Genomic DNA, 19,973 nt, shown 5'->3' with positions numbered 1-19,973 from the left:
TGTTCTTGAGCTTAATATTAATTTTCTTGGGCCTTGTACATGCCATGGAAGTTTCCATTTTTCCCAAGCTTCCTTGTGGCATTTTTCCATAAAAGCAAAAGAGAATCAGCAGATTGGATTCTTCTGCAATCTGTCATATGACACAAGTACACTTTACCTTCCCAATAATTAGTATTCTCGCTGCTAAAACCAAATAAAGATATTCTGAGTAATTCTCTCTGAATAGCTCCAGATAATAACCAGCCATACAAATGCTAAGAACAATTGTTGGTCTCAGCAAGCGTGTCCCCAGAAAATAGTCCTTTTATCATACAGACTAGGTAGATATTGTACCCTTTAAGACCCTTATCCTTTTGTATAGTGTTAGGTGTCATGTTTCTTTTCATCACTCTACTTTTTCTACATGATGTCCTCAAGCTAGATAGACAGTAAAGTTCAGTGGTAAAAAGGATTATTTCATTGAGAAAAGGGAGAGAAGAATCTCAGGACACTGCCACTGCACCATCCCAAATAACCATTTTGTATAATAGAGAAATCCTTCTTTCAGAGAACTTTTCTTCATAGCCCATCTGCAGTGATGCGTTGGCTGTTTCCAGTCCCTTTGAGCTACCAAAATCTGTAATGCACCTACAACATAATGCATTCTTTACAGAAAGTTCATGTCCAGAAAGTAACGCCGAAGAGAGAGAACCTGCTGAAAAAATTTCCCCCGATCTGACAAGGTGAGAGAAGAACCTATGATCAGTTCTCTAAGGTGCATCTGTTTTCCCAAAACTGGGTCTGTCACTCTGTATGCAGCTGCCAATCACATACAAGGTGGAGGTATTTTCCTTATTCTCATGAGAGCGCAGTCATGGGTGCTGGTTCAAAACCAGCACACCAACATCCTAAATCACCAGTTATTTGTACACAAAGTTTTAATTATATTCATCTTTCTAATACATATGCATTGTTATTCACCTATATGATTGGTTAAAATATCCTCGCTTTCTATGTAAATCACTACACATTCTCTGTCCAATTTCTTAGCTGTTCATTTCCTTGTTCTTTTGAGGAGGTGGTGTAACTGAGGCACTGGTCCGTGAGTCGGCGGTCACGATCTCCCCCTCCTGGAATTACCTTTCTCCCAATTTCACTTAGACTAGGCAGTCTTCAACAGTTCTTCACAATTAGTTGGTTGGCCAACTGATCATTCTTTCTAAAGCTTTTGTTCTAGACAGAGATATCCTGTTATTAATGATTAGACCCTGTTTCAGTTTAGAAGTATGTTGCCAAGCATGTTGCTAGGTACTCAGTTGCAAAAGCCAAATCAGGTTTTTTCCTATGCTCAGTTTAACTTACTTAAAATATACAGTTAACCATATCTTCCAAACTTTTAATCTATTCTGGGGCATTGATATCACATCCTCCATTGGAAAGAGCTTGGAGAGCAGAGGAATCTAGCTGGCATTCATTGTCCTTGCTTTAAACATTTTGAAAACACCACCGTAGAAAGATCCTGAACTAGCAACTGAATAGAGCTAATATCAGGGCAGAAATATGTAAAAAAAAAACCCTGTAATTTCTTGGGGTTTAATTGTAATTAAATATTTAGATAAATTTATTATTTTGTTATTACTATTGAATTGTTAATTACCTTTGTAGATAGAATTAACTTTTTTTTCTTAAATCACTTTTTCTTAACAGTTGTTATCATCAATTGAGCTTACCAATAGAGGACAACAATCAACTTTTACATGGGATGAACTGACAACTGACAGTGACACTGCTGAGGTAGAATTACAGAGTTCTCTGGAATGGATACGTGTGTTTTCCATCCCAGTGAAAGGGCTGTTTTGGGGAGTGGTTACACTAAATTCCATCCCACTAGAAAAACAATCTCTTCTGGCAGGCAATAATCAAAACCCTTTGCAAGCAGCAATATGTATGTTTAAATGACTTCTGATTTGAAGAATAAGGCTGCTTATGACTAATCTATTTCCAGAGAAAAATCTACAAGGGGACTCAAAAGCAAACATCCCACAAATCCTCTGTGTGAGTTTCAGGTAGAAACAGCGTTCTGTGAAGTCTATGAAACTGCCATATAGGTGGATTCAGGAGCATTTTAAAATGAGAAAATATAGGAGGTTAGCAATAAGGAGTATAGCCGGTCAAGATAAGAAAGTTTGCATTATCCTTATCCTATGTCTTCACATAACACTCTGCATTTCACACTTCATAATGAGTTACGTAACAGTTACCGTCATTTTAGAGATGCTCTTAAAGCCCTAACATGTGAAAGTTTTATTAGAAGGAATTCCCATTCTTACATGCACAGAGAAAGAACCAACTTCCAGCGCACTTTCTGCATGAAAATCCCCTTGATTATATGTGTATATAATTGCATATAGATCAAAATGCTAATCATCTCGGTTGACAACACCAGTGATGGAAAGCACTAATATACTATCCACTATTCCCTTTGAAAAATGCCCTCTCTGACTGTGAAACATAGACATGCTTTGCATTCACTGGTTTAATGTGTTTGGAGGTTCATAAAGCTGGGCTTCTATCTTGCAAGGTTGGTGGGTTTTTTGTTTGTTTTTTTGTTTTTTTGGCAGATATCTATCAATCAGCATGTTTTCATTAAACTGGCAGCCACTGTAAGAACCATGTAATCTGAGCAGTTCTGTCCTAGGGAAGCTGTCCTTCAGTACAGGTCCTTGTAGAGGTCCCTGTACTAAAAGGTCCTTGTAAAAGAGCTCACAGCCCAAAGCTCTAATTCTGTAATGATCTCTCTGTCAGAGGATCCCTGAACCAGTGAAGAATTTATTATGTTTGCCTCTTCCTAAAAGGAGGTTTCAGGAAAATGGGAACTAATGATAAATTAAGCAATCTGGGTTGCAGAGCAACAGTCAGTGAAGGAAAAAATAGGAACATATTTTTACACATTTAAAGTGGAAAAAAGGGGACTAACTCCTCCTAGACATATTCACGTAAGTGTGACAGAGTCCATGATAAACCTGCAGGCATACTGGCAGAGTACTGTATTTTTCGGTGTTGTGTTCTTTCAAGGATTTAGTTTCTAAACAAGTTCTAAAAGCACAGCACTGAATCAGACATCAGAAAAGCTCTCAGCTTCTAGAAAACACTGCCATGACCAGGCCTGTGGGCTTTGTTAGCTTGAATTCTTGTTACAGTTATTTCATGACAGAAAGCTGACAGGTGTTTCCAGAGCAAGGAACATGCCAGAAGAAAATAAAAACATGGAACAATTAGAAGATTCTGAAGATGTGAACATTGCTATGTATCCATTTATAATCTAATTATCAAGATAATGCATGGCTGTATTGAGGTATGGGGCTATTTAGTGTATAGGAACATTGTTATGATTTAATTATAGGTAATGAAGAAACAAGTGATACTGCTACAGTCACAACAATCCAATGATATGTGTGAGATTAAGTTGTTTGAAAGAAATAATATATATTATATAAGACCACCTGGCAGAGCTAGGGGAAAAAAAAAGCGCAAACCCCACAGTCTCTTCTTCAGATTGGAAGCAGGAGCAGGAAAGTTTCAGATTGAATGATGGATAAAACCAAGTGATTTCTGCTAAGCTTCTGCCTAAACTTCTCCTATGCTAATCAATATAACCCAATTCTGTTAAGCACATGTGGACCACAGCAGGTAGTTTGCAAGAGAATATGTGCTAGGATCATTAGATTCCATCCTCAGAGAAGTGCAAAAAATATTGCCTAAATTGTGTGAAACATTAAGGAATTACTTCAGGACCAGAAGAGAAGGAAGAAATTTATTGCATCAGCAAACCAATATCTCTGTGCATCTGTGCTGGGTCCATGACTTCAAGTATTTGGGGTAGAGTTATGAGTTTTAGTTCCCAGGTTTGTATTTTGAAAGTATTTTATAAATTTCCTATAAGTACCAGGACTGAATTTTCAAAGATTAAATAGCTGCTTTGCAAAAAAGTTTTTCCTAGTCATAGTTGTATATGTCCTGCATTGATTTCATGCATGAATTTATTTTAGTACACAGTGGGCATTTTATCCAAGTAATTTCAAGGACGCCATTTTGTGCACTAGGTGAAATTCTGAAATGCACATGTTTAGATGTTCATTGTGAGGAGGAACACCATGCTGCTACACATTATCAAATAGGATAACCAAAGATCAACATCCTTGCCTCTAGAAAACCATTACTCATAAACCCCTCCTAATCAGTCTGAAGGTGACATTGGGGAAAAAAAAAAAAAAGTATTCTTCTAAGGAAATAAATCACTCCTGAATATTATAGTGAATTAATAGAGTACAAACTAAACAAAATATAACAGAACCCACTGTCCATAACCTTCTACACAGAGCATTTTGCTAAGCAAATTTCAGTGTATAATGGAATTTAAAATGGAATATACACTATAATTCATCTCATCATATACTGCAATCTGTATAATCAAATCATTAAGTGTGTACAACCTACTCTGAAAGACAACTCACCCAGAACCCCTTCTTCCTCAGTTATCCTCGTTATTCTCCTAACTTTCAAATACTTCTCCACAGGTTATCAAAGTTCTCATCAAAAGCAAGGTTTCCATAAACAAGCAGGCATCATACAAATAAAAAAAGCTGTCAGTGCAACTCCACAGGCATTGAAAAAAGTGTTTCACTGGACCCAAGCTTGGTCCTTCTTCTTGGATAGCCTTGACCCCAAGTTCTTCTCTGTTTCCACACTGTTCTTCTTCTAAACAGTCCACCCATGTTTACGTTTTCCCCAAAAGTCCCATTTTTGTTGGCTCCTATTTGGTATACATATGATCATTCTCAAAATTCCTACCTCTGCCAACAGTTCCATCTAGCATCTTCCTTGTGTTCTCTATATTTCTCATGTTAGTGTTTTGTTTGAAGTGCTCCACGAAAAAATATAGGAGCAAGTGTCTGTTGCGTAGCTTTGGCTCCAGGCTTAGCAGATCAGTGAGGTAAAGGCAAGATGAACAGGGTATTTAAATACATAAGTATTTTGCTACAATGGATAAACAGTCACTTGAAAAAAGATGTGCTGGGCAATCTAACACACTTTTAATCTAATGTTTCAGTGATCTTTTACCATGTACAGTTTACCTTTATTCTCACACAAGACTTGATATCACATATACCCTTCTCGGTGTAATAATTTTAACTGAAACATTGCTGAGCTTGTTTGGTTCTTATAATGAAATATGGTGAAGAAAAGTCTATTTTTGAACTTAAATTCAATGAGAAGCATTAGAAAGATTATGAAAATCTCTCTTCTTACAACATCAGCATGAAAAGAAAAATATAACAGGTGTTTGCTGGAACTGCAAATGAACCGAACGCATATACAATTTAGAAAAGCAAAATCAGGGAAGAAGACTGTTCAAAATACAGAAGCCACAAGGCAGGACATTGCCCTAGTTGTTAATGCAATGCACAGATGTTGAACAGATAGGTTATTTAGAGGCAACTTTACTAAACACAGATTAGAATGTTCCAACAGGAACTGTCCCAGGCAAGGCACCTTCCCCTCGCAGTATCATCTATCTTGAGTTACACGGTGTCAAAATAAGAGTAATGAAGCTGGTGAAAAATATCTTCACTGAAAGGGTTGCTAAGCATGGGAACAGGCTGCCCAGGGAAGTGGTTGAATCACCATTCCCAGAGGTATTTAAAAGACATGATGCTTAGGGACATGGTTTAGAAGTGGACGTGGTAATGCTGGGCTAATGGTTGAACTCTATGACCTTAAGGATCTTTTCCAGCCTAAATGAATCATTTACTCAATTTTTTACTCAGTATCGATACTTCAGTGCTTAACCCACTCCCATCACACAGGATGCAGAAAAAATAAAGTTTTTTTTTACACTGTGTGTGATAACCCACTTCCTGAATATTTGCTTTTTTAATATTTCCTTTTGCAGACTAGAAGCTTACAGCCTGCTACCCTGCCCAGGCAGAGTGGCCTTCTTTCCCATGTGCAGAATAAGGTAGTGCACTTTGAAATTTAGTAATAAATGCAATGAAAGGAAAAGGAACAGGAGTCAAACCTTGGAAAAGTTAAAGATTTTCCTTCCTCTGTTACTCCATGCAACCGTTCACTATTTCTGAGGCTCGTGCTGAGGGAAATTTTCAGAGATACAATGTGAAGTTTGGTTGTTGCTACTATTTATAGTTAAGGAGTCAGTAGAAATGTGACCTCTCAGGACAATCAGTGACATTTTATTGTTCTAGCAGCACAGTTTCTGTCCCCTTAGGCACAAAAATAGTGAGTGTATATCAATCATTGTGCTCTTACACAAGCTCCTGTAGAAGGTGTGATCATGATATCTCTGTATTAAGGGTCGTAACCAGTCCTAGAGAGAAACACTTTGCTCAAAGTGATGGTCACCTCACTACCTTCTCTCTGACACAAAAAGGCAAAATGATGTATTTTAGAAAAGTGTTGACTGAACGTATTGCTTGTTTGTAAGTGGATAAATATAATAACTGCCACAGAACTACAAAGTTGTAATATTTTCTGTATTGCTATCTGTTTTCCTTCTGCAGCTCTCTGTTTTGCTAGATTGGAAATTCAAGAGTCACAGCTTCAGTTTGCACTCCAGTTATGAACAGCTGAACATTTATAATATTAATTTATTTTCCTCATTCCAATGGTTTTAGGAGTTTAGATCAAGAGGGTTCTTTGACATTTGCTTTCATATGTCTATCATAAGCCATAAATAAATTCAAGGTGACTGACACTTTCATCATTTCTGACTGATATGGTTTTACAATAAAAACAAGCCAATATATAACGTGCATGGAATAATTAGGGGGAATATTTAGTTTTTCAGCCTGTCCTTTTTAGGCAAATCAAAACGCTGTCTTCTAGGAAGCATGCTGCCAAGTATCATTTTCTTGCAGCTTGACAGAGAACTGACCAATACTGCAAACAAGATCAAGCAGAATCTAACTGTCTAGCCGTCACAACAAATGTAGGATAATTAATCCTATTATTTCTACTGGAAGGCAATCCCAGAATCTCTCCACTCTACTGGCTAGGAATATATGTTTTCAGTCTTCATACACAGTTTATACACATCTTGTTCTTGCACCAACATTGCCTCTTAGGTTAGATAACCATTTTTCTCCTGTATGTCTAGGCAAAGGAACAAATTCTATGGATTTGTCCTATGCTCAGACTTTTCTTTGCAGCTAAAGAAGCCACATTCTTTTAGACTTGTTTGTCTGAAAAGGTCTTCACATTTGTCCTTATATGTGTTGTCCCTTACCTTTTCCAATTCCATCTTTCATGAAAATGGGAGTTTACTAGTCAGACTTCCCACCACCTTGCATTAATTATACTCTCCCTTCTTTCTGTTTAAAAAAATAAAATATTTCTCAGGATAAATGTGAAGTTAAAGCCTGAAATTTATTTTCTGTGAACTTTTCAAATAATTTATCTTTGCTCAGTCACATGTTCAATGGTAGAACAAAAAATTGTTCTGAACTGGCAAATGTAATCATAAGTTTCTCTTCAGAAAGGGGAAACTTCTGCATTTTAACAAGCCAAGCTTCCGTAACATTCATCTGTCACCAGTTCTGGCCTCACCAAAGCTCTTTCAGCACAAACTAATCTCTGCACCTATTTGCATGTAATTCTGGATACTAGCATGTGGTAAAGCATGAAGTAAATCCTGGAGACAGGATCAATGCCTTATTGCCAAATATACAAACCCTGGTGGATTTTAAAAACTTTGACCTTTTGTTAGAGAGCAGTATTTCTGGAGGAAACAGATATCTGATCAAATTATAGTATACTGGATTACACGTGCATTTATTCTGCTCAAAGAATTACTCTGTATTCCACAAGAAGAGATCAAGCCTTGGTCCTTTTGACCATCAAGATCACATGTTTCAAAGGATTTGGTTTTATACATTAATGTCCTTATTACAAGTTTGATTTAAATTTGTCATCAGGCCTCAATTTCTACGTCACTTTGGCCTTCTAAGATACAAAAATTCACTGGAGTAATAGAAAATTGAAATGGAGAGCAACTATCTGTATGAAATCTGATTCTGTGTTTCTAATATACCTGTAAGTTTTATTAGTTGGATTTTTAAATGAGAACTATTTCTTAAGTGAGAACAAATGGGAAGAAAATGTTTATTTATTCCCATTCTTGATGTATATGTGGTGGCTCCATAATGGTACGTTATGATACATTGTAAATAGTTTTGAAATTTCAGCAATATAAATGTTCTTCTCTCCTTCACAATCTGTTCTCTCTTTTGACTTTTATCCATTAAAAAGGTCAACTAAGTAATTTAATCTACAAGCTGATGTAATAAATGGTACCATTAGAGGTAGCAAAATTTGTACGAGAGCAGTTTATCTGTACATCTACTATATTTTATGCAATGACCTTATCACACAAGTGTTTTTAAGATGATATGCTCCAAAATGATAATTGGATCCAACAGCATCATTTTCACATACACTTCTGCTACTACTGCTCTTACAGACATGATATTGGTGAGGTTTGGTTTTGTTTTGTTTTTCTGCTTTACAATACATGTATTTTTTACTTCAGGCTTGACTTAGAAACGCCACATTCACCAGACTAAACAGTGAAGTTGCAGGTAGTTTGTATCTGGCCAGATGATCATGTAAGGCCTGTGTAATTCATGAAACCTTGGTAAATTCAAGAGTCAACATTATATCTGAGAGCTTCCCAGATCCTCAGACTTGTTCTAGTTCTGAACATAGTTTGAAATTAAGACACTGTAGATCAAATAACACTGGAAACGTTACAGAATGCTTGTAATAGAAATAAGCTATTGGATGCTTTTATATCAAAGATACAAACCAGCAATGACACTGACAGAAGAAAAACTTTTAGAAAGTCACTGAGAGATTCCAAGGAGATCAATAAAAAATGACGCAAAAACTGTCATCTGTCAGAATAAAAACAAGTACTTGAAAGGACAAGGGTCTCACAAAGTGATGATGAAATGTAATACACTATGTAAGGATGCATAAATGTTCCTTTTCTTCATTGAAGCATTTCACAACAGGTGCTCCTCCACATCAGGAAAAGAGATTATTCTTGCAGAGGTACATTATTTTTTAAGTTGGTAGCATTTGTATAACAAAAAATTAAGAAGAAAGAGTAGGTGCAGAATACTCTGAGAGGGATGATCCAGATTCAAAATATTCTAAAAGACTAAAAGCTCTGAGTTACTTGCATTCACCAAAAACAATCTCTTTGCTAATCCCACTTACTAACAAATCACAGCAAAACTAACTATCTTTGAAATAACATGGAAGCTGCTAAATAAAAGGTTCAGCCATGAACCGCATCCATCATAAAGTGAAGGTCAAGCTTGAAGGAGTCCTTCATGTTACCCTGTAAGGATAAGGGAAATTTATTGTATATCCAGGATAAATTTCCCATAGATTATCTACTGCTAAAAAAGAATTGAAAGCAGCCCAACTAAATGCAATAAATATCCATACAGTTTTGAGAAGATCTGATTTACAGATAGGAGGTGACATTAAAGTAAAAAGTACAGATAAAATCTGGTATTCTCTAGCTTGCATTCTGAATTGGTGCTTAAAAAAAACCTCCATGCCAAAGGGTTAATTAAATTGATCAGGAAGGACTGGAAAGACGATATTACTTTGTCAAGATGTAGTTTCTACAGTCACTTCTGGAAAAAAATAATCTACAAAAGTATCTGACGTTTGTTCAGATGTTAAGTGTCGTTACCGATACCCGATCCCTGGGATCTCTGCCACCCAACCTCTGCCGTTGGGTACCATCAGCAGACACTGGCTTCAATATGAAGGATGCTGCAAATGGCGTTTATTGCGTCGTTGCAATTGCTTATATAGCACAACCCACACCCACAAGGCCCCTCGTGGGCAGTCTGAGCTTTCCGTTACATCGCGAGATCTTCCGCACGCCGATCCCTGCCTAGGGTGGGCTCTGCTCACCACAACAGTTAAGAGTCATCAGTGTGAAGTTTGTTTGAATACTAAGAGATGGGACACAAACTGCAGTTTATTCACTAACTGGTGAGACTGATAGAGCCTTGTGCTTCCAGAAGCATGACTTGTGTCTGTCTTAGGACAATGTGGACAAACCTGAGGAGACATTAAGCACAGAAAGCTCTACATTCCACCATAAAAATGAAAGCCAGACAGCATTAATTAGACTACAGCCTAGAACACCATTAGTTAATTTTATGAAGATTAAACAGAGAGCAATAAGCATCACAATCTTGTCTTTGCCATACCAGTCTCCAGTGTCACAGAAAGCCTGCAACCCTTGCAAAATAGATCTAGAAAGATACAGAATTATAGAATCATTAACTATCTTGAGTTGGAAGGCATTTATAAGGAGCATCAAGTCCAAATCCTGACTCCTTGCAGGACAGCTTAAAACTAAACCAATATGACTAAGAGCATTATTCAGACGCTTCTTGAATTCTGACATGCTTGATGCCACAATCACTTCCATGGGAAGCTTGTTGCAGAGACTGACCACCCTCTCAGTAAATAGCCTTTTCCTACTTTCCAGCCTAAGCTTCTCCTAATGCAGCTTCATTCCACTTCCTTGTGTCCTATCTCTGGTCATCAGAGAGAGGGGATTAGATGTCACGTTTTGAAAACTATGCCAAGAACCTAGTTTAAGTATCTGTTCAAGGGTAGTGGGTAGAGGTATCAATGTTGTAGTTAGACTTCATAAAGTCATATGTGAGGCACATCTCTAGATGAGTGTGGAAAGAATTTCTCCCCTGGCTACAAGACGATTACACTGTTGGTATGTTTCACTTGGAAGAAATATTTAAATTCATCAGCAGTGGTGACATCTGCCCAATACATGTCAATGTTGTCATTTAAAAGTCTTTATTTTGATAAAATAATCACAGTGATGCAAATGATTCATCACAAACTACTGACAAAAATAAACATTCTCGTTTTCTCACTTTGGTATCAAACTGGGAGTGGAATAGCCTTTGGAGAACAAGACTGAGTACTCTATTGTATCCCACAGTTCCCTTGGATTTTGTGTAGATAAGAAGCATAATACTGCTCATCTAGTGATAATCTAGTAATTCCTTTCACCTAGTCTACCATTTCCTATACACAGATGTGCCTCAGTTTACCTGAGACATTCAAGTTCTTTGTAAGAATCTTAGTTTTTCTACTGGAAGACAGTTAATTCAGGAGGCAATAAATACCAACATTCAGATTCTATGAGGTATAAGTGTAAGGAATACTGTGTTCAGTTTTGGGCTCCTGACCACAAGAAAGACATTGAGGTGCTGGAGTGTGTCCAAAGATGAGCTACAAAGCTAGTGAAGGTTCTAAAGAGCAAGGCTTATGAGGAGCAGCCAAGGGAACTGGATTTTTTCAGTATAGTGAAGAGGAGCCTCAGGGAAGATCTTACTGCTCTCTACAATGCCTGAAAGGAGGCTGTAGCAGGGTGGGTGTTGGTTTCTTTTCCCAAGTAAAAAGTGATAGGATGAGAGGAAATCACTCCAAGCTGTGCTGTGGAAGGTTTAGGCTGGATATAAGGAAAAATTTCTCCACTGAACGGAGTTATCAAGCATGGGAACAGGCTGCCCAGGGATATGGTTTAGTCACCATTCCTGGGGATATTTAAAAAGCATGTAGACATGGTGCTCAGGGACAAGGTTTAGTTGTGAACTTGGCAGTGTTAGGTTAAACTCAATGATCTTAAGGGTCTTTTCCAACCTAAATGAGTCTATGATTCATGATACTCATTTTCCAGCTGTGGATGGCTAGAGGATACCATGTTACAAAATGGTATGTGACGTATGATTCACCTACATAAATAAAAATGATAGGCTGGTTTTAGTTTGGATGTTTTGTGGGTTTGATTGTTTGTTTGTTTTGTTTTTGCTTTTAAATTCTGATCTGCAGATGGCTAGTATTTAAAAAGTCTGCCAGATGTTGAAGCCTTGCTTGCAATGCTTTAGGATAACTGAATGATGCTATGAGGTGTGTATTCATCACAGAGTGATCAGGATTGTATTTCTGTATGTACTTTTCAAAAATTATTGACCTGAAATGTGGAAATGTTCCCCGCTGTAGACTTGTATCTCACAATTCTTCCTGATTTATGAATGAGGGTCATGAGCATTAAAATTAAAACATGAAGGGAAAAAGGCTACTTGTACCTCCTATGTAGAGAGGGCAAAACTTTAAAGAGCAGCCTCAAGGCTTTTCTAGATTTTTGTACTCTGATTTGTTAATATTTATGCCCAGTAAACATTCCTAATTATATGCCCATTGACTTTTGGCCTTCAGTAACATGCCTCCAATCAAGAAAATTTTGCCAAGTCTTTTGACATATGATACCACAGCATTAAGGCTGAGTAAATAAACTACCCATTTGTTTTTATCTTCTCACAACAAAATTTTTATCTTCTAATATATTAATAAAAAGAGAAAAAAAAAAAAACAATTGTCAGTGATAAATGACATCTTACACATATTGCTACCACCATGAAGCCTGAAGTGAGACATAAAAACAATACATCACTTATAGATTTTTATGTGGGACACAGACATTAGGGATTAAACTACCTGCATTAAACAAAACTGTACAGGCTGTGGGTAGACTCAGTCAGAGAAAGATGACACAAGTAGCATCTGTAACAGAAGTAACAAAAGAATAGCTGAGTAAGGGAAAACTACTTGGAAACACTCTTTTAATAAGAGAATCAAACATCAGTCCCTTTCAACTGCAAGTCTATGGAATATCAACTTTAGAAGAGCCGTTTGAACTCTTGGGGGAAAAAAAGGCAAGTAATCAATACAAAATACTTTTTTTTTCTTGATATTATGTGAAATGGAAATGTCAGTCTCTTCACTCTAATATTCTACATTGATCTAATGACACAAAGGCAGGCAGCAAAGAAATGCATCTCTAATTTCTAAAGGCTCACATCATTGCCTATGATGAGTGGTGCTATGTCTGAGATACCAAAGGCAGCTAGTTCCAGCCAGCATTCTTGCCAGAACTATAGGTGATCTGAGAAGTGATTCCAGAGAACTGGAACTAACAAAGAATATTATTATCTGAGATGATTGTTAACATGATGAGATAGACAAAAAGTACATAGATTAAAAAGAAAAAATGCACTTGACATATTTTCCCTGGATTTATTTGCAGAATCACAGAACCACAGAACGGTTGAGGTTGGAAGGAACGTCTGGAGCTCACCAGGTCCAACTCCCCTGCTCAAGAAGAGACACCTATAGCCAGTGGCTCAGGACCATGTCCAGATGGCTTTTGAGTAACACCAAGGATGGTGACTCCACAACCTTTCTGGACAAGCTGCGCTACTGTTCAGTAACCCTCACAGCAAAAAAACAAAAACAAAAACAAAAGGGTTACCTGATGTTCAAGGGGAACTTGCTGCATTTCAGTTTCTGCCTATTGCCTCTGGTCGTGTCACCATGTACCACTGAAAAAAGCCTGGCTGTAACTTTCTTTGTGCTCTCCCTCCAGATGTTTCTATACATTGATCAAATGACCCTTAGCTTTCCCTTCTTCAGGATGAGTAATGTTGTTGTTACTGTTCTTATTGCTTCCAGGAGAGGTGGAACAGGGCCTTCAATACAGTAGTTATTTTTTACCTATTTTTTTTACATCTTTCCAAATTCTATTGATCTTTATGATATTACCTAAACTCTTTCCTACACTTTTCTTACTTTAATTTAAGAAACTTCCATCAATAGCAATGTGTTTGTTGGATATCAGAGCTACGTTGCTCTTTTTAATAAAATGCTTCCATCAATAGGTCTGCATGCCTCTTCCATAAGAGTTTTCTTTGAATTTTAATACAATTTTATTTTCTTTCTAAAGTGTCTATTTCAGATAAAATGCAAACTTTTGATCAACTATATCTGACAAAATCAATAGCAGGATCCTGCAAGGAAAGACATTCCTTCAAAGCATTTCCTTTGCTACGTCTGAAAGACAATACAATTCAGATCAACAGTCTTTCCAGCCTTTTGGGCTCTATGGCCTGAATAATGCCATCCAACTAGAAAGAGAGATTTTAAAGATTTTTCATGCATTAGGATAAAGTTCAGAGCCTGATAAACAAAGTTTTGGGTTATTTTCCTCAATGTGCAAAGTTCATAGGTGCTTTTTTCAAACAGAGAATTGGCATCATGTTTAAAGCCCAATATATGCTATATTATTTGGCTAGAGGTAGAAATGCAGGTGAATGATATCACACAAAGACATAAATATTGAACAAACATAAACCTTTGAATTCTTTAGAAGGCTGATGTTATGTGTGTATTGAGGATTTTGAAAGAAATACGAGTTGGAAAAAATGTTTGTTTATGCTTTCGATCTGCTCCCACTATTTTATCAGTAAATTCTCCCTGGCTGACTCACAAGTACAGTAGTCCAAGGCTTTTGGAAGTCACACCTACAGGCCAGAACTGCTGCAAACACTTTGTGGATGGTGAACTTCAAAGAAAAACAAACAAACAAAAATCTTATTTTATCAGAGCAAATTAAGGGGAGGGCTTTAAGCTTCACTTCCAAAGCCTCCAGGATGTGTCCCTCAGACCCTGACTGGCCCACAAGAGGGCAGAATTGTTGAGACAGAGCTTGTCAAATGCCAAACTTTGCACAGGAAACACTGTATTCCGAGATATTTTCATTTAGACCAAGTATAAATTTTTTTTTACAGAATTTAATTGCTGTCCAACGTAGATACTTATGTTTTCCAAAAGCCAGTTCACCTTCTAGAGATAAAGTATGCAAAAAGCATACAAGAAGATCTGCTTCATTAGCTAACAAGGGTCTTAAAACTTGTGGATAAATGCCAATGGCAGGGCTATTCTTCACTGCAAGATATAAAGAAAACTGAGATAAAGATGCATAAATGTATTATGAGGTACCTACGTTTACCTGAACCCGATTCAATAACCATGTATTCACCAGCTGCTTGGGGCTGTTGCAAAATGATCATGATAATTTACAGAACCAGCTTTGCTGGTAACATAATACCTGCATCACTGACTGCCTTTTCTATCCCTACCTTTAAGATATGGTGTCATTGCTGTAAAGAAACACAAGCATCACCTGCTTTTGAAACTGGATCTTACTCTAAATAGCTCATGTAGTCTGCAACTAAGGCTCAGATACTCACATATGTTCAGGCACGTAAGGTAGGAGTGAGTCAGCCTGAATCTTGAGTACCACTGTATCTGTGTTTCCTGTCAGATCATTGGAATTTAGCTGTTTCTCTTGTGTATCACCTAGACCACCCCTCTAATGAACACAGTTTTCCCAGGGTACTGTGCAGAGAAGCTAGGAGGCTTTAAAGGTTTCTCTAGCCAACTGGTCTATAAGGTATTTACTGAATCAATGTATTTAAGCATGAAATCTATCAGATACTCTTCTACTTTACCTTTCTTGGTCCAGTTCTGGAGCCCCCATTACAAGAGGGATGTGGACCTGTTGGAGCGTGTTGGAGAATGATCCAAGGGCTGGAGCAGCTCTCCTACGAGGACAGACTGAGAGAGCTGGGGCTGTTCAGTCTGGAGAAGAGAAGGCTCCGAGGGGACCTTATTGTGGCCTTCCAGTATCTTAGGGGGGCCTACAAGAAAGCTGGGGAGGGACTTTTTAGGATATCGGGTAACAACAGGACTAGGGGGAATGAGGCAAAGCTGGAAGTGGGCAGATTCAGGCTGGATGTGAGAAAGAAGTTCTTCACCATGAGAGTGGTGAGACCCTGGAATGGGTTGCCCAGGGAGGTGGTTGAGGCCCCAGCCCTGGGGGTCTTTAAGGCCAGGCTGGATGAGGCTCTGGGCAGCCTGATCTAGTGGGAGGTGTCCCTGCTCATGGCAGAGGGGGTGGAACTGGGTGATCCTTGTGGTGCCTTCCAACCCTGACAGATTCTGATCTGTTTTAGCAGCGGACTTTAGAGCCCTAATGGCTCAACGGTTGGACTTGATCTTAAAGGTCTCTTCCAACCTAAAGGCCTCTATGATTCCTTCCAGATTTTTTTTTTTTTAAATTGTGATATTCATGGGGATTTTGAATACGAAAATCAAATCTCAAGCAAGATAGGTAATAATTTCATATCGGCTTAAGAGCTGGCTCTTAATGTGATAATCCAGAAGGAACTTTGTCATACAATCCATGAATAAAAGTCTCCTTTCAGAAACCACTAATATTTATGGCTTTTTATCTTAAGCATTACATGAAAGGTTTCTGTGATATCAGAATGCCAGTGCACAAGTATGGAAATAAGACTGTTGTGGTGTTTCCAGACTGTATCTGGTCACTTCTTGTTTAAGAAGAAACAGAAACATTGCATGTGACAATCTGATTGTTTTGGCAGACACTCTGTCAACTGCTTGAATTGTGACAGGACATGAAAACTGTCAAAGTATTGTGTTTACTTCTAAACTAGAAATGACTTAAAATACAGTTTCATCTTTAGAACCAGTTATCTAGCTGGCAGCTCAGAAAGTTGTTTGAAAATTGGTATGTTTCTTATGATCAGACCCTTTCGAATCTCTGCATTTCTTCTATATCAGTCAGGATTTGGATGGCCCATGTTTACTGCTCTCTTTGAGACAGAGCACAGAGAGCTTGAACATTCTGCTGTTGGTTTTTCATTAAAGCACAAAGGACTATAGCTCTTGGCCTTCTTTCTGATGCTATTTAGCTTGTAGGGTGGTCTTTCATTCACCTAGCTGATCTTTCCAGAACCCTCCTCCCATCAGTGTGAATGGAAGTAACCTTTCCTATAACCGGCTTTTCTTGGAAGAGGGGCCCATTTCTCTGTGGATAATAAATGATGCTAATCTTCTGATTCCCCCCATAATACATAGCACCCTCTTTTAAGACAAGGAAAAAAAAAACAATAATTCAGAAAAAATAATTAGAAGTGAAATTGCTTCTGAGCATTTCTGTTTCCATGAAAACCTATCTCACCCTTAGTTTTCTACTGGACATATCTAATCTAATCATCAGCTGTCACAAAGTAATTGAATACCCTTGAGTTTGAACTATTACAGAGCCAATGGTGCATGTCTGTTACTATTGGTTTTTTTTGCTTTGGAAAGAGATGGCTTGTGTGCAATTGCTCTAGGTGGTTCAACATTCAAGCTCTTTGCTTGCCAGCTGTATATATGCATATATGTGTATATATACAGACAATACAGTGAAGTCAACTATATTTGAGCATACTACAGTATTTTGTATTTTGTTTAAACATATGTTCATTTCTTCTGAATGCCATTTATATCATAAAGCAAAAAATTCTGAAGTGTGATGATGCCTAAAGGGTGCTTTATCGTTCTGTTGTTTGTCCTCTTGATGCTTCATTGCTTATCATCATTCAAAGCCTTGATGTCAAAAGCCTTACTAAGCTTGCAGTCTTGTTGAAGTCCTCAAACCATTTCATTACTGATTTCCAATTGTGTCCATAATCAAGTTTTCATTCTTTTGTTATGACACCCATAATTTACTTTGTATCTATTTTTCCTCTTTTCATGCTTCTTTGAATGACTTCAAGATTTAGGAACACTGAGCTCAAAGGGACCTCCCTGTCCATAAATAAAGTCTCTGACCTTGCAGGTGATAAGGTCAAATAACCCCTGGCTGAGTTTCCCTCCTTGTCAACGAACCTGTTCATAGTAGAAACAAGCATGCAAAAAACACCTATATATATATACAATCTTGTGCATGTATGTGTGTAAGAAAAAACATACAGTGTAACTCAAAATGCATTGCATCAGGCTGACAAATAGCTGCAAATTTCTCCTAGCACTTCCATTTCTGCTCAGGTTTGAACATAAAATCTAACAAAGTTGCTGAAGAAGCTATAGATTAAGTTTTCTGGGAAAACTTGAACTTCATGACTGGCAAACAGGACAGAAGAGTGTCTGCGGGTTTGGGGAACGGCAGGAAGAATAGGGTTCTGACTCTAATTTCCTCAATTTTTGCTGGTTTCTCTCCTGTTGCCAGTCACATTTTACCCCTTTACTAGTAGAATTTCAAGAAATAATTGAAAGTGCTAAATATATAGTGATGTAGAACAAAGCCTCTGGAAGTCTTTTAATCTGTACTGAAGAAAATCCTCAATCCAGAGGAGCTGCAGACATTTGTGAGGTCAAGACCGTTCTCTCGTGGTCTTTTTGAGTTCTTCTGTATCAGAACTGGCCAAGTTCAGTCTCTGATACATGAAAGTAGTTGGAAACTTCAAGAGTTTAAAACTGCATCATGAATTAAATTTCACTGAAATTACTAGTGTGGGATTAAGTAGTTAAGTGCCAGCAGTGAAACAGGAAGCTTCCTCAGAACTATGTCAAGACATTAATACCTTTATATAAATTATAACTTGCTTTAGAAAACCAGTAAAAAAAAATTATCATGATTTGAAGAACAAAACACCCACCCAAGGGTCTTGATTCAAATATACCATCAACACTGGTGTTATATCCACAGGTTTCAATAGACTGTAGAGGACTGAGGTTTCATTGTTTCACAGCCATTCACATGGAATAATTTACAAGGTTATGATTAAAGAAATAGTACACTGAATCCCACCATCTCCCACAGAAATCTAGCAGGGAGTCAGATTTGGACAGAGACTAAGTAATTAAAACCACTCTCCACATGTTGCTTTCTCAGCTGCTGCATATCCTGGAGATAAGAGACTCCTCCTCTGATCTTTACATTGACATGGTAAGGGTTGCTGTTCCCTGGCCCTTGTCCAGAACTGCACCCCAGAACTGGATTCTTCTAGGGGATGGTAGGTAGTTCTCCAGTTTCCCAGAAGACCCAAGTAGATATAACACACACTGAAAAAAATATCCTGCACAGCTGTAACATCACATAGCACAGCAGTAGTTACACTATTTTAAATGTCAAAACCTGGGCTTTTTGTTTAGTCCCCCAGTAACTGTAATGGTACAAGAAAGGGCACAGAAAATGCATCAAAGTGTGATAACAATAGGCATTAAACACTGGTACAAAACAAAAAATATTTGGGCTCAGGGCTTCACCCTCAGGTCTGCTTATGATTTTATTTTCTGTTCCTGTCTCTTCACATTTCCTTTGTCTTTATCCCAACTAGGCTTGAGTTCCTTTCTATAAAAGAAAGAGACATCAGCGGCAGAGTTTTAATTTGTGGAAATGTTGCAAACAAAACTGCAACTTGGCGGTTAAAACCACTTCTTTGGCAGATTGGAGGCATTGGATAAAAAGTGGAAAAAAATACCTCACCTCTCACCTCCTGGCACTTCCACAACACAGTAATTGTGCTTTGACAAACAAGTAATCTCAGTTTGTTCTTGGGTGTACAACCATTGGAGTCTATTCTCAGTATTAGCCTTGAAACCTTCCACCCCAAGAAGGAAGAAGTCTCTTTCTGGACCACTAAGAGCAAACTAAAATCCACAGAAGTGTAAAGTTTGAGAAAACAGTAGTGGTGAGGTTATTCTTACTAGTTGGCTCTAGGCACAGATGCAGTCAGTATATTGATTGTTTTGAGGTGCTTCTCTCTAAGCACTTTGTGTTTAATTCAGACACATAAGTCAACCATACTGGATTTCTTACAGATACCATTCAAAGTCATAGAGATGAGAGGACATTCTTCCTGACATCGATTTCTCAGTGCTGAAAAGCATCATAATATCTAATTGACCTAATGATCTTAGCCAAAGAGCTGGCACACAAAGCTTACACATGGAAGCGTGTTAAAGTACATGCTATTACAGCTCCAACATTAAAAGGACAAAAATTAACATAGTAACAAAAAGACAATCTAGATTTGCAAATTTAAGCATTTCAGCAATAACACAACATGTGTGCAATAATTGCCCAACGGTATACTAGAAGGAAGCATCCCTCTACATGGTGCATAGGGCTAGGTGTGACGAACCAAGGGATGAAAAATCCCGAG

Source organism: Merops nubicus, unplaced genomic scaffold (assembly GCF_000691845.1).
Source record: "Merops nubicus isolate BGI_N331 unplaced genomic scaffold, ASM69184v1 scaffold5549, whole genome shotgun sequence".
In the NCBI taxonomy this organism is placed as follows: domain Eukaryota; kingdom Metazoa; phylum Chordata; class Aves; order Coraciiformes; family Meropidae; genus Merops; species Merops nubicus.
Note: the sequence above shows the minus strand (reverse complement) of the source record.